Below are 6,190 nucleotides of genomic sequence, written 5' to 3'. Positions count from 1 at the left end.
ATAAGCGGGCATTACTGAAACCCCTTATTATTTGTTTGGACAGATGATTCAGTCTGAATCACCAAAACTTGTTATATCAGGAGAGATGGAAGCAGCTACAGTAGTTTCTCTCACCATGGCAGTACTTTTAGGTAAGACTTTACGTTGCATTCTCAACAGACACAGACACACTGAGGTCAAACAGAGATGTTAATTGCAGAGTGGCGAGAGGTGCAAGAGAAGTGTTCAGCTTTAAGTTATTATTTTACCTTCATAGTTATTTTTCTTCTCCCTAGTGTGCAAATAAATGTTAGATCAACCTTTCTTGTATGTTCTTCTTTGGTAACACTGTACATTATCCCAGTCTGTTGTCCCCAAATGCTTCAAGATGGTCACAATTGTTCCTGTACCCAAGAATGCAAAGGTAACTGAACTAAATGATTATCGCCCTGTAGCACTCACTTCTGTCATCATAAAGTGCTTTGAGAGACTAGTCAAGGATCATATCACCTCCACCTTACCTGTCACTCTAGACCCACTTCAATTTGCTTACCACCCCAATAGGTCCACAGACAATGCAATCGCCATCACACTTCACACTGCCCTATCCCATCTGACAAGAGAAATACCTATGTAAGAATGCTGTTCATTGACTACAGCTCAGCATTCAACACCATTGTACCCTCCAAGCTCATCATTAAGCTTGAGGCCCTGGGTCTCAACCCCGCCCTGTGCAATTGGGTTCTGGACTTCCTGACGGGCCGCCCCAGGTGGTGAAGGTGGGAAACATCTCCACTTCGCTGACCTTTAACACTGGGGCCCCACAAGGGTGCGTGCTCAGCCCTCTCCTGTACTCCCTGTTCACCCATGACTGCGTGGCCGTGCACGCCTCCAACTCAATCAACACGTTTGCAGACGACACAACAGTAGTAGGCTTGATTACCAACAACGACAAGACAGCCTACACGGAGGAGGTGAGGGCTCTCAGTGTGTGGTGTAAGGAAAATAACTTCTCACTCAACGTCAACAAAACAAAGGAGATGATCGTGGACTTCAGGAAAAAGCAGAGGAAGCACCCCCCATCCACATCGACGGGACAGCAGTGGAGAAGGTGGAACGTTTTTTTAAGTTCCTCGGCGTACACATCACTCATGGCGCAAGATGGCTGGCTGGCTGCTACTGCCTGAACAGAGATGACATGATGACTTGGAATAAAATAAGTAATAAAATAAAAACATCTAATATACACAATTGAAATATTTTATTAAAGTAATGTGAATAAAGGTAGTTTAAAAAAAGAAGTGATATGCAGTAATGGGAAGTTACTACCATTGTGGTTGTATTAATGAAATAGTCATAATCATAATCATAATCAACCATAATGTGTGGTCCCGTGTGGCTCAGTTGGTAGAGCATGGTGTTTGCAACGCCAGGGTTGTGGGTTCGATTCCCACGGGGGGCCAGTATGGAGAAAAAATTAAAATAAAAAAATGTATGAAATGTATGCATTCACTACTGTAAGTCGCTCTGGATAAGAGTGTCTGCTAAATGACGTAAATGTAAAAACAAATAATATACACAGCCAAAATATTTTCTTTTAGTAATGTGAATAAATGATGGTTAGCCTAATAAGTGATAGTAATGGGCAGTCATTACCATCAATTTGTTTTATTCTGTGTTACAGCATTGAACCAATATTTATTTTATTTAACTAGGCAACATTCAGTTAAGAACAAATTCTTATTTACAATGACGGCCAATTGTGCGCCGCCCTATGGGACTCCCAATCACTGCCAGTTGTGATACAGCCTGGAATTGAACCAGGGTCTGTAGTGACGCCTCTAGCACTGAGAAGTAGTGCCTTAGTCTGCTGTGCCACTCGGGAGGCAAAAATATAATGCATTTATTGTTTACAAAAAAGTCAACCGAAATTGAAAAATCTGAACCAACCTCAAAAAGCACTAGTTGCTCAGCACTACCGCTCAGACCAATCCCAGACAGTTTTTCATCAGATTTATTTTCTTGCAAAAACTATATTTTGTATAATTTAATTTGAATAGAAAATTAATACTGTAAAGTAACTAATTGTTACACAGAAATAATTTGATATTGAGAGAAACTGCTGCATTGGGCCTTTAATTTGTCAAAATACTTATGACTTCCAAAAGGGGGGGCTAAATACATTCAATCTCAATGCTGGAGTATAGAGACAAATTAAGATTTTAGCTTTACTGTCAAAATACATATGGAGGTAAGTGAACATGTGTGTATATAATACTGTATGATATGATCAACAATCAATCGGTCTAGGAAAAGACTAAACTTTTACAGCCAAAGTGTGACTGACTGGGGTTTAAACCCAGGTCACCTGTGCTCAACAAGATGTGAAGCCTGCTAAGCTAAATTAATGCATATTTTCTAGTTCTTCTCTATTTATGCACACATGCAAACATGCATAGGGCAAACAGTTACCAGCTTCTTTGTGTTAACATCAGGGGACTGACAGAGGATCATGTGAAGAAGAAATATATCTGTATTGTCTTCCTGTTGGCCCTGTCATGCCTCTGCTTCCTGTTCAGTAACATCAACATTCTGGAGGTAGGGTACAGCCATCTGCACTCAAAACAAGTTATAGGTCAAAACATGGTGTCAACATTCTACCAGCTCCAAAGCAGCATCCAACTAGCTTTCATCACAGAGGGACTTTCTCCTCTGCGTCGCAACCAGAGCCACTGTGGCCAGGGGCCCTCACCGGAGAAGGCTCTGGAGGAGCGTGACCTCCTGGAGTCTATCGCCTGGCCACAGCCTCAGCTCCACTCTGTGAATGTGTCCCTGAACCAGACCAGTGACCCTGCACACAGCCTTTTTGTGATCCTGTCAGCAGGAAGCAGAAGAAAGTGGCACATGGTGGACCAGTTGGAGGCTCTGGTCCATATACACGATTTCCAGGGGTGTCCCAAGAGCTATGGTGGAGACTTCATGCTGGCCTGGCTGCACTCCAAGTTGGAGACAGGAGTTGCAGGACAGGTGCTGGACCACAGGAATGGGACCTACTCTGCCATTTTCCCATTACTATAGCAGGGGTATGCACAGGTGGAGGTGACACTGGTCCATCCTAGTGACGCAGTTCATGTTCTAAGATGGTTACGAGAAGAACGGCCCGATCGGATTTTCTTTAAGAGTCTGTTCCGCTCTGGAAAACTGTCCCAAACAACTGTATGTAACCTGTGTCTGCTGATAAACCAGGATCCGTTGTGCAATTTCACAGACCCCCACACAGGGGAGCCCTGGTACTGCTACAAGCACAAGCTGCTGAGCTGTGACGCACAGATCAACCACGCTATTTGAGGAAACTGTGAAACATCTGCTCACCAACAAAGAGGCCTTGCTCTTCCAGAGGTTAGTGAGGGGTACACTCCATATATGAGTGAAAGTGTGTCTAATTGAATCACAGAATTTGTTTTCAATGTATCAGATTGCTTGCTTCTGTGGGTTTATTTAACATTCAAATATGATTCTCTCTCAATTCTCTCAGTGGTGTGAACATCAAAGTTCCCATTCCTCCTTCAGGGTCTGACAGTGTCATTGTGCTGCCTGAGAAAAAAAGGTAGGCGAGCTAGGAGATACCACAGTACAACTGTGTGTTTATCTTTTTAACACTAGCTAGCCAGCCTACTAACTGCTCTGCTCTACTTTGTGGCTGTATATGTCATCCCTGGAGAGTTTCTGGGTGTGCAGGACAGTATTCAAGCCAACTACTGCATCTACAGTAATGTAAGATGGGAAAGCCCTAGCACCTCTATTGCCTGTAAAGTGATGATGCTAGCTGGTACAAGATGCTTGCTTTCCTCTTTCAGACAAAGCAGACGTGGAGAGAAGCAGCATGAAGACAGAGTCTACCAAGATCACTCCTTCCAGGTATTACTTCCAAGGGTCATGGCGAACGCTGGGTGGTGGTGTGATGCGCCAGTTTAATGACTTGTCTGCCACTCAGTGTCTGAAGGGCAAAGTGGTGTACATGTACGGAGACTCTACTGTTAGACAGTGGTTCAAGTACCTCAACGCATCTTTCACTCTCTGATGCCTCAGGTGCTTTCTAACTCCCAACTCTCCCTTCCTCTTTGTGCCACAGGTGAAGGAGTTCAACCTTTGCAGTCCTAAGAAGTTGGTCGCCTTTCATGACAGTGGACAGCACCCACAACATCCTGCTGAAGTACCATTGTCACGGTCCTCCAATCCGCTTCAACACTGTCATCACCAGTGAGATGCGCTATGTAGCTAATGAGCTGGATGGCCTGACTGGTGGGTCAAATACTGTGGTGTTTATCGGCATATGGTCCCATTTCAGCACCTTCCCTGTGCAGGTCTACATTTGCCGACTACACCACATTCGGCGGGCGGTGGTGTGGCTTCTGGACCGGGCTTCGGGGACCCTGGTGGTGTTGTGCTCGGCCAACCTCCAGGCCCTGGACCCAAATGTGAGCCTGTACAATAGTGACTGGTTCTCAGTGCAGCTGTACAGGGTGCTCAGGGCAATGTTCACTACTATATTTTTCTATGAGAGAACATGACATGAATAATTGCACATTATTTAATCTTCTAGAGAAAGAGTCAATTAAATCAAATCTATATCAATATTTACTGTGAGTATGTGTAACGCCCTGGCCATAGAGAGGGGTTTTTGTTCTTTATTTTTGGTTAGGCCAGGGTGTTACATTGGTGGGTGTTCTATGTACATTTTTCTATGTTTTTGTATTTCTTTGTTTTGGGCCGTGTGTGGCTCCCAATCAGGCACAGCTGAAGTTCGTTGTTGCTGATTGGGAATCCCACATAAGTAGCCTATTTTTCCTTTGGGTTTTGTGGGTGATTGTTTCTGTTTAGAGTGTTTCCTAACAGGACTGTTTTGCTGTCGTGTTTTGTTCATTTTTGTAGTGTTCTCTTTGTTCGTATTAAATTTCAAGATGAACACTAACTCCGCTGCACCTTGGTCTACTCTCTCTTCCGACAGCCGTTACAGAATCACCCACCAAAAACGGACCAAGCAGCGGAGGAAGGAGAAGCACCAGGAGAGGGGTAATATGGACTCATGGACTTTGGAGGAGATGGAAAGGTGCGTTCAGGATTCCTGGAGATGGGAGGAATTGCTCGACGGAGGTGGACCGTGGGCTCAGGCTGGGGAGTATCGCCGCCTGCAGTGGGAGATCGAGGCGGCGATAGCTGAGAGGCGCTGGTATGAAGCGAGGGCACGCAACAGGCATGAGAGGCAGCCCCAACAAATTTTTTGGGGGGGCACACGGGGAGTGTGGCGGAACCAGGAAGGAATTCTGGGCCAACTCCCCATGCTTACGGCAGGCAGCGTGGTACTGGTAAGGCACCGTGTTATGCTGTGAAGCGCACGGTGTCTCCAGTGTGCGTGCATAGCCCGGTGCGCTATAGGCCAGCCACCCGCAAGTGCCATGCGAGTGCAGGTATCGAGCCAGGACGGATTGTGCCGGCTCAGTGCGTCTGGTCTCCAGTGCGCCTTTTCGGTCCAGGTTATCCTGCACCGGCACTGCGCCCTGTGTCTCCAGGGTGCTGGGAGGGTCCAGTTCGTCCAATGCCTGCGCTCCGCCCGTGTGGGCCAAAGTGGGCATTCAGCCTGGAGTGTGGGTAAATAGCCTAAGTAGCAGGACTCCAGTGCTCCCCCACAGCCCGGTTTATCCTGTGCCTCCTCCTCGGTCCAGGCCTCCAGTGGGTCTCCGCATCCTGGTCCGTCCTGTGCCTCCTCCTAGGACCAGGCCTCCAGTGGGTTTCCCCAGCCTGGTGAGTCCAGTGCCTGCGCCCAGAGCCAGGCCTCCTTCATGTCTCCCCAGCCTGGTGAACCCTGGTCCAGAGCTGCCCGCCAGTCTGGAGCCGCCAGAGCCGCCCACCAGGCCAGAGCCGCCAGTTTGGAGCCGCCAGAGCCACCCGCCAGTCCGGAGCCGCCGGAGCCGCCCGCCAGTCCGGAGCCGCCGAGCGGTCGAGCCGCCGGAGCCGCCCGCCTGTCCGGGCCAGCGCCGCCTGTCCGAGCCGCGGAGCGCCCGCCTGTCCGGAGCCGCCGGAGCCGCCGCCTGTCCGGAGCCGCCCGCCTGTCCGGAGCCGCCGGAGCCGCCCGCCTGTCCGGAGCAGCCGGAGCCGCCCGCCAGCGTGGTGAGTCCTTCTCAAACATATGACTATTTTACAGCTATTTAAA

The 6,190-nt window shown here is 48.1% G+C and overlaps 1 pseudogene; it reads left to right on the top strand.

Moving 5' to 3' along the window:
* Positions 1–2,498: 2,498 nt before the first annotated feature.
* LOC106578641 (NXPE family member 3-like) lies at positions 2,499–4,651 on the top strand (annotated as a pseudogene).
* Positions 4,652–6,190: the final 1,539 nt, after the last annotated feature.

This window comes from Salmo salar, chromosome ssa02 (genome assembly GCF_905237065.1).
Source record: "Salmo salar chromosome ssa02, Ssal_v3.1, whole genome shotgun sequence".
Classification (NCBI taxonomy): Eukaryota; Metazoa; Chordata; class Actinopteri; order Salmoniformes; family Salmonidae; genus Salmo; species Salmo salar.
This window is presented reverse-complemented; position numbering and strand designations above follow the sequence as displayed.